The 13754-nt window shown below is 38.7% G+C and overlaps 1 protein-coding gene across 2 annotated transcripts in view; it reads right to left on the bottom strand.

Annotated features, from left to right (window-relative positions):
* The window catches only part of LOC103040889 (intermembrane lipid transfer protein VPS13B), a 315108-nt gene that overhangs the window by 229532 nt on the left and 71822 nt on the right, over positions 1-13754 (bottom strand). The gene's annotated exons all lie outside the window — the stretch shown is intronic.

Here is a 13754-nt window from a genome sequence, read left to right as displayed (position 1 = left end):
AACATGCTCATTCTCACATGTACTGATCTGCAATAGTCTGCCCTCAGTTTTTTTATTATGTATGTTTATCATTTACCATATTATGTGATGAATAGCTGCTAAGTCATATAAAACTACAAATCCCATTGTTCAGAAAGACTGAGCAAGAAATGGAGCTGTATGCTGCTTTCAAAGTAGTTGCTTGGTTTATTTATGATTTATAATCCACACCATGTGTGACATTACTAATCAACACAGCATGTTTTTGAGACTTCGACTGCAGGGACAATCTATCAGCACTGCTCTGCACACAAAGGTGTTTTTTATTTTTAGCTTTTAGTTGTATATTGTTACTGTTCTGCAAAAAGATAATTGCACTTGGTGCACTGAATTCTAAGGGGCAGCATCAATAAATGTCTGTTTTCTGTTTTTTCTTCATACATAAGGTGCACCAAATTATAAGGCTTATTATGTGACACTAGTAAGGAACAGGGGTTTTCGTCATGTTTTCCTTCTAATTCAACAGGTCTCGTCGCTGGGTGGCGAGACCTGTAAAGCTAAGCTAAGTTAGAGCTTTAATTAAGTTCAAACTAATTCTTAAAAAAAAAAAAAAAGCATCAAACGAGCGCTGGATGTTAATCGACACAGATTTCTCCTGAAAACTGTTTATTTGGGTGAGTTAAGCACTTCTGTTTATTTACAGTAAGCTTACATTTCCAGATTTTCACTAAGGCTGGGAGCAGCAGCAGCATTAGCATTAGCGGCTAATGTCGCCCAACAGCACTACACTGAGGTACTCTGAGTGTTCCGGTAAGCCAGGGTGATAGAAGCTAGCGGTTTGTCCCACATAGCTTATTTTAACATGGTAAACACGCAACCTACAGGCCGATAATTCTCATCTCTGAATGGCAAAAGAGCTAGAATTTAGCTTGGTTTGTGGGTAATGCTAATGCTGCTCCAGCAGTGCTAGCCAGGGTTAGCAGCAGGGTACAGGCGGATAATACTCACCTCTGAATAGCGAAAGAGCTAGCGCTTAGTGATTAGTACGATTAGCGACTAATGCTTATACTGCTGGAGAACTAAACTGAAACTCCTGTATAACGCTGCACTTCAGTGGAGTGACTTTACTGCTTCTTACAACCTGATTGGTAGAATTCATTGACAATTTAATTAAAGAAAGTTAAAGGATTTTAAGTGTGCATTATAGTGCTAAAATACAGTAATAAGGTTTTATTTAAGAGTATTTCTACTGATATATTTACATTGAACTGCCAGATTTAAATTATGTCAAAATCAGCAAAAAAGAAGATACAATAACAATATGCTGTAATAGGATTAGTCACCAGGAGCACTGTGAGGATCCACTTCATCCACAATCAATATTTTTTTCAACACTGCTTATATCTGAAATATGACATCAATGTTTGCCTCGAAATTACCTAGAAAGCAGAAACGAGTGGGATATGTATGTGCTCACCTGCACTGAATGTGAATTCTGCCAAATTCACTTGTGTATTCGAATGGGCGTCATTCAAACACTGCCGTCATGATTATTGTCACGGACTGCACTGTCCACTGTGGGCACTAATGCCTTTTATCACATATTTTCAGAACACATGAGAACACACTATGATTCGTGGAATGTTAAATGTCAGCACAACTTCAGAAATGTCTGTTCTTAAGCCATCTCCTGAGGTAACACTTCATGATCAATTTTTAAACTGCTATATTTCCTTATAGGGACATATTTGCACATCTATGTCAGCAATGAGTGCAACTTAGCTTAAGAAGCAAAATGCAGGATTTAGAAGGGGTCTTATGTTTCTAGACACTATTAATACATAGTAGAGCACATCTGTATTTGCAACAAACATGGAAAATAAATGCTGGGCAATGTTGTTAATCTTTTTTTTTTATGTTGAAAGAGTGTTTAAAAAGTGTTTAAAATGTTTGCTACTTACTTTATTTATGTACACAAATATCATTCCAAACTCTCAATCGCTCTTTCCCGCTCTCGCTTAATGAATGCGCACTCCCACCCACACACACACACACACACACTTGTCTTTAAGTAAAGCAAACACTGGGTTAATGGACTATAATGGAATGAAAATGTTCGACTGTTTGCTTTGTGAATGTTTATTATTGCATTCACAGCATTCTCTCAACCGGAAACTGCCGTCAACTGGAAGGACAATCCATATTTGTGCATACAGTCACACTCACATTTACACACATTTACACCAGGGTAACTGGGTTGCAATTCAACTGGCAACCCACACAGATACAGGGAGAATACAAAAACTCAACCCAGATAGGGACTTGAACCCAGGACCCCACTAAGCCCCTGTGCCACCCTAGTCTTAGGTGGTTGCGCACCTGGTTAATATAGTGCCCTATGCAGCTGCTATGGTGTTACCAAGTTACTGTTGCATGGGTGCTATGGTGTTATAAGGTGGTTGGTATGGCATTTCTGGTGGCTGCTAATAATGTTGCTTAGTGGTCGCAAGGATGTTTGCTCACATTCTGCCTGCATATTTGCTGCATCATCATGACTTAAGAAGCTTAGATGCATTCTATTAATTCATTTAAAAGTAAATATCTCTTGCAACAAGATTAAGAGAGAGAAAAATGGTGAGAAAATGGTGTCAATATCTCAAAAACACTGTAGGATGAGCTGCACTGAAAATATCTGGCAAGAAAAACAACAAGAAAAAGAAAGAATAATATAAATCAGATAATATAGTTGCTTTATAAACCACAACCATAAATAAAAAAAACAAAACTGAGAAATATGCAGAGTGAGTGTGACACAAAAAGGAAGCAATAGAACACTGGAGTCCCTCTGTGTCCACATATCCTGCACTGAAGCTGTAACTGAGCAGGACGGATTAACCGAGCATTACTCAGGGTTCTGTTTAGTGGTCTGGAGTCGGGATGGTGGCAAATGCCCCAGTGCCCTGTGGCTGGCAGGCAGGACACCACAAGACCACTGGAAGAATTCCATTTCATTACTTTCTACAGTTGCGAGCAGAGCCAGCAGTGTGTGCAGCAGTGAGGAAGTGTGTGTGAGTGTGTGTGTGTGTGTGCTGGTGTTTGCATGTGTGCGATCATCCGGGGCAGGTGCAGAGGTGCATAAACACACAGCTTGGGGTCGGAGAGGTCAGACACCCCATCAAACACCCAAAGGGTAAACCCAAACAGCTGCCTCTGCCATCTCTCTCTCTCTTTCTCTCTCCCTCTTTCTCCCTTCCTCCCTCAAACCTCTCTCTCTCTCTACACTCTCTCTCTCTCTCTCTCACACAAACACACACACACACACACAGTCAAGTCATGAGAACTAGTACTTATGGGGAGAGAAAGAGAAGACCACAGCAGAAGGCTTTCTACACGCCACCACATGTGTCTGTGAGTCTGTGAGTGTGTGTGTGTGTGTGTGTGTACATGTGTGTGGGACATCTGTGAACTTGAAAGGAACGTTACTGCCACTTTCCCTTCCTTGGAAGAATGGCATAAAAAGCTTTACGCTCCATTACTCCACACACTGCCTCCATATACAAATATATTAATGAATAATTAAACAATATATATACATTATTATATATACAATATTATATATACAATATATAAAATTAGAAAAGTGTATTTTATGTATTATTAATATAATATATGATATATTTTTATGATATAATATAATATTATATAAAATAGCGTGTAGTTCTGTAGCTAAATGATTCCCACAATGGTTAATTTCTTGTTTCTTTATGAAAATGCTGGTCTTGCTATAGTATAACAGATGGCTGCGGTGGTGTTGTAAAAAGTGGTTGCCATGATGTTGTTACTAATTGATTGTGTGTTGTATGGTATTCCTGGTAGCTGCTATGGTATCCATGGTGGTTCCTGTGGTGTTGTATAGTGGTTAATATGGTGTTGATGCTAGATGGGAGCTGCAGTGTTGCAAGGTGGTCGCTATGGTGTTGCGTAGTGGTTAATAAGGTATCCAAAGTGGCTGCTATGGTGTTGCTATGTGACTAATATGGTATGCAATGTAAATGCTATGGAATTGCTAAGTGATATCTATGATATCAAAACTGGGTGATTAAGTGTTACTAAATGAAGTAAGTGATTGCATGCAGAGAGCTAGTGTGTCAAGGTGGTTGCTGTGGTATCACAAATTGTGTTTTAAATTATGTTATTGTGTTGGTAATGGCTGACTTGGTACCCACGGGGATTGCTATGATCCTGCTATAATAGTAGTGTGTGCAGTGTACTATAGTATACTAGTAGTTGATATAGGAATGATATTGTTTAGTGGTTGATATGGTATCACAAAGCGATGCTAGGGTTTTGCTTGATGGTAAATACGGTATCCAAGGTGGTTGGTATATATAGGGTTGCTATAGTATCAAAAATGGATGCTATGGTGTTGCTAAGTGGCAGCAATGGTGCCGTTTGGCAGCTGCCATGGTATCACTGGTAGTTTCAGAGGAGTCTAAGGTGATTGTTCATCAAGCGTTGTCAAGTGGTTGCTGTGGTACGCCATGTGGATGATTGAGTGTTACTAGTATATTTGTATTTGTAATGATGTGATATGAAAAGGGTGCTAATTTATTTATATGAGGAAATGTATATATAAATCTGTATGCAAGACTGATCTGGAGTTGGAACAATATTGATATTTGGAAAACTGCACAGCGTTTCTGCAAAATCTGGCAGAAAAAATAGAATAAAAAGAGGAAGATAATATAATACAATCGGATAACAATAAAATTCAGCTTTGCCTGCAATATGCATCCATAACAAGAACATCGGGACATCATTTTAAACTACAGTCACATTCCTCTGTATTGTTCCCATCATAAAATAATGCCATAAAAACTGATACTACGAAACTTGACTTGTGTGGGGATGGTAAACAGAAGAGTAATTAACAGCACACATATTCCATTGGCACACACACACTCGCAGCACACACACATGTGCACACACACCAACAGCAGCAGCAACATCCACCAGCAGCAGCTGCACATGGAACTGCGGTGGCACCAACTCAGGCCATTATCACACTGCCTGGGTGGGGAGCTAATATGAGACTATGCTGGTGGTGGGAAACTGTGTGATAGTGTGTGTGTATAACAGATCTATGAACTGCACTGTGCGCTCCAAAGCAACATCATGCTGCAGGTTTTTTTTTTAATGAACAGTTTCAGATTCACATTGATAAGGTAAGTTGATTCATTTCCACAGAATTGTTGCTTCTTACTAAATATCTCAAACTTGGAAGGTAACAAATATCCACAAACATCCTACCTACAAATATCTGCATCAGTGTACAGAGTGCTATGATAGGGAACAGAATTCAAAAGCACAGCGAGCGATTTCGGCCATTATGTCGCCATTTGTGAGAGCTCACTGCTGTTTACCAGCAGATTGTGTTGCAAAAATAATCTGAACGTCAGAGAAATTGTGCACACATTTCTGTAATTTGGGTATTCCATGTGCATTAGTACTGAAAAGTAATTTTTTAGAACCCACTACAAAACTAGAGTCTCACACAGTTACAGTCACACATCAGTGCTGATTATTATAAGAACTCTCGGGTCAGGTTGCTATCTAGTTGTTGTCTAGTTTGACACCAAAGTTCTCGAAATGCTGTGTAGTCCAAACATTTTCACGTATCAAACATGTATTAAAACATTTTCATGACCTCAAGTTAAATAGACGTTGGTCAATGCAACAAGACGATGACCCAAAGCCCACAATTAGACTAACAAAAGAATGATTCAGAAAGAAGGGGAATTCAGAAAGAATTGTATTTTGGAATAGGCAAATCAGCTTAGCCCAGACTTGACCTTAACCATATGTAGATGCTGTGGCATGACCTAAACAGAGGTAAAATAGGGAGAAAAAAGGGAGCAATGATTCAGAATTCTTTCTCAGAGAAAAAAAAAATAATTATATATATATATATATATATATATATATCAGTGTGGAAATAAAGGTTCTTCACTAGGGCTGCCACGATACCAGAATTTTGACCGATACCAACTGTAGTATCACGTTTCTCGATACAAAAACGCTACTTTTTAAATTGTCTGAACATAAAGTAACACCGTTTAAAAACTTGGTTTGTGGTGTTTGTTGGGTTTCTGTCTTTTTTAGCTATATAAACAAAACATGCCCACACTCCACTCCTCTAGCCGTTTTGTCCACAAGTCGCTGAGGAGAGAGGATGTATTTTATCTCTGCTCGCTGCTGCTCTCTCGCTGCTGGCTTGCGTGTGTGTGTGTTGCTCAACTGAGTCAAATGAATACTCACAAACTGATTCATTTGTTCAGAATTCTAGGATTACCTTAATCCTGCCACTCCAGCCACGGTGTAAATCACTTTTCTTATGAAGTGAACCAAATCACTAACTGGGCTATATAGCTACAGTATTGAAAGCATTGGACGCTAAAGATCTGAATCATTTGTGACGATGTAGTATCGCATCATGCACATCTATTCTTCACAATTATGTCTTGTTTACAAACTATGTTTTTTCTATGAAATATCTCATATAACTTTTATAACTTTTGTTAACTTTTAAGCTCACACATTGTTCGCCATCTTTCTTTTTTTTTCCACAAAATACAAAGCTGACCGATGTTCTTTGCTCTGTGGCAAAAGTTTGTGGTGAAGGGATCAAGAGAAATGCTGCAAAACAGTAACTGAAATTACTTACAATTTCCACTGATTTCCACGGGAAGTTAAGATTTTTTGATCTGGCTGGACCAGATCAGACCATTCTCTCTACAATGTGTGTTTGTAGAAATAAGGACAAAGCCATATTAAACAGAAGGTTCTGCTGATTGATAACAGTGCTGATCCACCATGATAGAGTGATGTCAACTGTCACACACACAGCTCACCACGTGTGGGGGTGGGGGTGTGGTTGGTTCAGTACCACCATCAAGGAGGAACAAAGTCCCGTACTCTGTTCTGCATATGCAGAGGCCTGGACTCCGAGCAGCAAGAAACACTTCTGCTTCTCATCACTCTCCCTTCTCTCACTCGCTGGGGCAAGTAGCTTGGTGTGTGTGTGTGTGTGTGTGTGTGTGTGTGTGTGTGTGTGCGTGTGTGTCTGGATCAGTTTAAAACTCAATCATGCTCTCTTTACAGGCTATGAGGACTGAGGGGTTGAGCTCAGAATTCCTCCTCTTCCTCCCCCTTCATGCTGCTGCGAATCCTCAAGTTTCAGAAGGTTACAGTCAAATCAGGCACCCTCTTTTTTTCTGTTTCCTTGCCATTCTGCCCACACGTCAATCTGCTAGACAGACAAAGGGACATTCCAGCCAACACAGAGCAGCAACTCATCAAAGGCCTACCAGCGAGGAGACACACACACACGCGCAAAACACACACACACACCACTGGTGTTCCATTAAAGTTCTCATGTCAGCAGTGACAGCTATGCTTAGGTCCAAAGCCGTGCAGGGTCTGTATGGAAGCACATGGCAGCAGGAGAGCACTCTTATGGGAAAACCTAATGGCAGTTAGGTTTTTCCTTTAGAACTGACTTAAGTCACAGAGAACTGGTTCCAGACCAGTGATGAATGGTGTTCAGAAGCGATCATGAAGTGTTGGACACTGCTAGAGGAACATGCAGCACACGAGGAACAGGTAAAGTGTAGTAAAACCACTGTATACATCACTGTAGTGGTCTTGAAAACATAGAACCTTTAGCTTGTGCTGAGATACTTGTGCTGAGATATTTGATCTTAAACCCACAATCATACCCACAATCCCTTAATGGTTCTAGACTTAGATGTTCAGTTAAATGAAACACTTTAATGAGTATAGAAGCGTATTTACCTTCTGCAGGAGTTCTCTGAACTTAAGCTCAATCCTAACTAATGTCTCATAGTTTATGAGAGATAATAGTGTACATGGGTCTTGGCTTGACATGCAGTTCTAAAGCAGGCGAGTTATTTAATGGGCATAGAACCTTATCCATACCCATCATCTCACAATCTAAAGGACTGTTGGCTTGAACATGCAGTTCTAGAAAAAAAACGCCTTCAGTGGATATAAAACCTTTAATTTAAGGTTCTTTAATTTTAGATCCCATTATAGCTAGAACATCAGAGTCTTAGCAGCTAAGATTACTGAATAGCTCTTTGTTTGTAGATGAATTTATTGTTTAGAAAAAAAAACTAAATGTTTAGAGAACCTTTACTTTATGTTCAGGGTTCTCTAGCCTTGAACCTTAAAATACCTAACATACAGATCTTTAAAAAAAAATAAAAGTCCACTTCAGTTTCTAAATCAGTTTCTCTGATTTTGCTATTTATAGGTATATGTTTGACTAAAATAAACATTGTCATTTTATTTTATAAACTACAGACAATTTAGAGCATGTATTTGCAGAAAATGAGAAATGGCTGAAATAACAAAAATAATATTAATAAATAATAATAATAATAATAATAATAATAATAATAATAATAATAAAAAAGTTAATCAGAAATCAGTATTTGGTGGAATAACTCTGGTTTTAAATCAGTTTTCATGCATCTTGGCATGTTCTCCTCCACCAGTCTTACACACTGCTTTTAAATAACTTAATGCCACTCCTGGTCCAAAAATTCAAGCAGTTCTTCTTGGTTTGATGGCTTGTGATCATCCATCTTCATCTTGATTATATTCCAGAGGTTTTCAATTTGGTAAAAATCAACAAACTCATAATTTTTAAGTGGTCTCTTATTTTTTAGTTCCAGAGCTGCATATGGTCTTTAAATTGAAGTCAACAAATTGGTTCTAGGCTTTGATATGCAGTTCCAGGAAAGGTATAAATAGTATAAAATGGGAATAAAACTTTTACCTTTTGCTGAGGTTTATGAGGTTTTTGATCTTAAACCATATCAGACTGAACCATGCAATTCTGTGGAGTTTTTAAGTACAAAACCCTAACAGGTATAGAATTGTAAAAGATATATACCATTTATCTTTATGCTGAGGTGATTTAATCATAAACCTCATCAAATCTGACATCTTCTAGTCATGAACATGAATGGTCCTTGGCTTGGATGGGCATTCATAAGAAAATGTTTCTTTGGGCACAGAATCTTTACAGCATGTTAAGGTTCTCTTATCTTAAACGCCATCATATCTTACAATGCACATCCTTAAAAATGAGCATTCTTAATTGGTTAATGGATTAAACATGCAATTCTAAGAAAATTCTCTAATGGGTATAGAACCTGTAACCCATAAGAGAAGGGTTTTATTCCCATACATAGAACTAGAACTAGTAAGTGTGAGATGTTACCAGATTTAATAATGATCCAGTTTCATTCTCAACACATCAGATAGAAATGCAGTGACAGCATGGCTTACTCAGCCCCCACATTACACCTATCCCTCTGGATGAAGCTGAAATGGAGCTCACGCTGGTGGAACAAAAGAAGGGGGCTAAGATTAAAATCCAATTTTTGGCCATAGGTGTGTTTAATAAAGATCTGGACAGGCCAAGTGGTCTGAGGTGTTCTTTAACCACTTAGAGGCCACTTTCTCACTCACACACACACACACTCGCTGCATTAGAATGCCATCTGGATGGAGGGTCACTACCTCCTTCATAGACACGCTCCCTCTCTGCCGGTCACACAGCCGTCATGCTAAAAATATGTCACAGCTCGTATATCAAACCGCCTCGTCTGAAACAGCCCCCTCTGACAGACATCATGATCAGCAGAACCCCTTTTTCTCTTTCTTTTTCCTTTGTGCATGTGTGTGTAGCCACTACAGATTTCTCACCTCCCACCTATGCACTTACACTTCCACAGAACCCCCGTAAACAGTCTGTTAGAGCGCATAACGCACTGTGATGTAACAGTACTGGTTTTAGTGTTAAAGCATTTAACACAAATTTCAATCTAAGTCACAGTTTGAACTGTTCATTTGGTTATATCAAACACATTAAGAAAACATACAAAGTGTGCAGGCTAGAAAAAGTAAGTGAAATCCGAACCATACGCAACAATCACATAAATGTTCACACTATAAATCTGCTTCGAGTCATTAAATAAACTAGGATATCTTGCATGGACATCCTTATCAGGACATACCACAGCATCTTGACTGGGTCAAGCCCATTCCAAAACAAATCATCTTCATCTTTAATTGTGTACTCTGGGTCAGTATTTAATGAATCACCGAATGTCTCCTCAGTCTGAGGTTATGGATTGCTGCTCTTAAATTTTCCTGTACAAATAAATATACAGTATTTGAATTCACTGTTTAATGACTGCTTACACCAACCAGCGTTCCTTGAGAAGAACAGATTTGTCAGTAGCTGGCTTTGTGTGCATCTTTATTTAATGGGCAAAGCAAAACCTACCCTTTAATTTATTCTCTGTCCATCATTACTGCCAATTAGCTCTTGGAAAAGTCATTGACACAGAGGCCTGCACTGTGGATAATTTACTCAGTGTGCATCATAAAAAAAACAAACAGTACAAATTAGTGCCTTATTATATTAGTTAGATCTTGTGTTCATCTATAATTGTGACTTCGATAATGATCAGACATAATTTTATTAGTAGTTACTTAGCGTGTGTCAGCCCTGACACTGTTAGTCTGCCTGCTCTGGACTCTAAAGGGCACAAAGACTCCATTTCCCAGCATTCTTTCATTCAAGGACTACAATGACTCATCAAATCACACCAGATCACCTAGCTATTGACTGTTTGCACCTGGACAATGAGTATAAATACCCCTCAGTTTGTTCTCAACTTTGCTGAGTATTGAATATCTAGTTTCTCTCGCTCTTCTATTTCTCTATGTTTCACTAATTACCCTTATTGCCTTGCCTAGTTTATTGCTTGTTTTCTGTTGCTGACCTTGCTTGTATTTCTGACTCCTCTCTTCCTCTTCCTTCTGATGGATTACTCATGTACCGACACTGCTTGGTCCACTACTCTTGGTATGTTTTTTTTTGTTTATGCTGCCATCTTGTTGTTGACCCTGCCTGTCCTAGACTTTCCTTATATGCCTGTCCCCCTTGTTAATAAACTGTTTAAACAGTTTAACTTATATCAGTGTCTCTCTCTCCTGGTCCTGTTGTTAGTGATTACATGCTCAATAAAATACATAAAGTGTGTGTTATTAGTTTAGATAGATCGTGTTTGTCTATGATTGCGGCATAATGATCAGAACAAATTAAATAAGCAACTTAGCAACTAGCATTGCACAGCTGTAATCATTTGCAACAGCTTTATCTATGTTGATTTCAAACAGCCAATGGGGGACAAACTTCACTTAAATTTTGATGTAAAAGTGTTACCAAATTTAAAATGACCTGCTCACACACAAAATAAAGTTGGTTTAGATAGTAATGCACACAAATTAAATTAACTTAAATCTTAAATCGCTGGCCTATGAAAGACAAGAAAGACACGTATGCAACGCACCCAGTCCTCCAGCATGCCCCGTAAGAGGGCACCCTGCCCTGGCAGAGTTGTCGGAAGCTGTCCAGCGAGCTGGTCTGCACAGTGCTACAGTGTGTCTGCTACGCTTTAAGTCAGATGTTCCCTCGAAGGCAAATTAAAGGGCAAAACCAATCAATGAGGAATTTCACTGCTGGCATAGTTTGAAAGGAGCAGACAGCAGAACATACATCTTTTCTAATGAGTTGTCTGCAGCTTTTTATTACTGGAGGATCTCGGCAGTTTAAAGTCGTGTCACGGACAGCCACTGAAGACATCGCCGCTTAATTACGTAGAACCCAGGACACCCAGAGAGAGAAGAGCAACTCCCTCACACACACATTTCCTTACTTTGTGTGGAGGAGGCCTGCAACATCTGCGCCTGTAGTGGCGTCTTTAGGCAGCACTTTATGAGCAGATATAAATACATCTGCTACAATTAAATGAATCTGGCTCGGCTCGTGGAGATCTGCATGAATGAATCAAAAAGCAATACACTGAACACCGAAGCAATAAAGCTATCAGGGGAGGAGAGTCCCCAGTATAACCATGTCACTGTCAGGTCTGGCTTGTAGTCTTGTAGCGAGGTGTGTGTATCAGGCCATCAGGCAGTGTGTGGCAGTGTCCATCACCAGGTTGACAGTTGATTACTTTTGACTACAGTGTATTAATCTCCACCCCCAAAGATGGTGATCAAACAAGAGAAGAAAAAGAACTGATGGTATGGTTGCAACTGCCAAGCGGTTCAATTTACTGGAAGCTGGACAAGAAGTGAAACTAAGCAAATCTCAACAAAAATAATCAAATTACTGCAGGAAAAATGTTCCAAACAGGAGAAAATCTATCATTTGTTCATTTGTTACAACTGGAGGCTGGCCGAGGCTCAGAAACTAGTTCAGTGAGCTGAGGTAAACCTCAGAATGGTGTATGATAACCATCAGAAACCGAAGAATTCTGCGGCTGCCATACTGTGGAGAAGTTTGGATGTTTCGCCTCTAAGTAGCCACCACAGGCCAACTACTGCTGAACTCTCCCCTCTCATGCAACAAATACCCAGAGACCTCAGAGGACTGAGCCTCAAATTATCGAGCCTTAAATTACTGTCTACAGCAGAGGAAAAGACCAATCAGCAACTTAGTTCAAACTGTAATGGAGAAAATTCAAAACCCAATATGAAGAGTCCTGCTCCTTACTATCTTACCATGTTCCTCTGTATAATACAATAAGCATATCCAGGTCTTACTTTAAGCAAAAAATGCAAAAGAAAAACCTTTTTTTACATTTAATGTGACTTCCACTGTGTTTTACTGAACTTTTCCATTGAATTTGTAACAATATGAACCAAAGATGGGACATATAACCATGATTTGATACAAATGCATTATCCACAAAAGTTGAGTTTCCCTGATGCAAAGATGGGCAGTGGATCCCTAGTGTGTAACAAATACATGAGGAAAATGACTGAACAACAAACGTTCCTCAAAGATTGAATAGGACTTAAACATTTCTCCTTTTACAGAGCATAATATCATTTAATTATTCAACAAATCAGGAGGAATTTCAGTGCATAGAAGCCAAGGGCTCAGACCTAAGATAAACACCCATGATCTCCAATTTCTCAGACGGCACTGTATCAAGGACCATCATCCAACAAAATCTGATAAAACACATATACAAGAGATTACAAGAGTTTGTTTGATTTTACCAAATTAAAAACCTCTGGATATTCCACCACGAGGAAGATGGATGATCACAAGCCACCAAACCAAGCTGAACTGCTTGAATTTTTGCACCAGCAGTGGCATAAAGTTATCCAAAAGCAGCGTGTAAGACTGGTGGAGGAGAACATGCAAAGATGCATGAAAACAAATATTGATTTCTGAACTCTTAAAACTCTTTATGAACAAGATGCATGAAAACTGTGATTAAAAACCAGTGTAATTCCACCAAATATAGATTTTTATGAGCTCTTAAACCTTTATGAATATGAACTTGTTTTCTTTGCATTATTTGAGGTGTGAAAGCGCTGCACCTTTTTTGTTATTCCATTTCTCATTTTCTGCAAATAAATGCTCTAAATGACAATATTTTTATTTGGAATTTGGAAAAATTGTCAGTGGTTTATAGAACAAAACATCAATGTTTATTTTACTCAAATATATACCTATAAATAGTAAAATCAGAGAAACTGATCATTTTTAAGTTATTTTTTTCCAGAGCTGTGTATATTGCGTTCCAAACAATGTAAAACCACATGCAGCACACATAACAAACACATGACTACGTTAGAAGGTATTGTAAGGTATT

This window comes from Astyanax mexicanus, chromosome 1 (genome assembly GCF_023375975.1).
Source record: "Astyanax mexicanus isolate ESR-SI-001 chromosome 1, AstMex3_surface, whole genome shotgun sequence".
Taxonomy (NCBI): domain Eukaryota; kingdom Metazoa; phylum Chordata; class Actinopteri; order Characiformes; family Acestrorhamphidae; genus Astyanax; species Astyanax mexicanus.
Note: the sequence above shows the minus strand (reverse complement) of the source record. Positions and strands in the feature narration are given on the sequence as shown.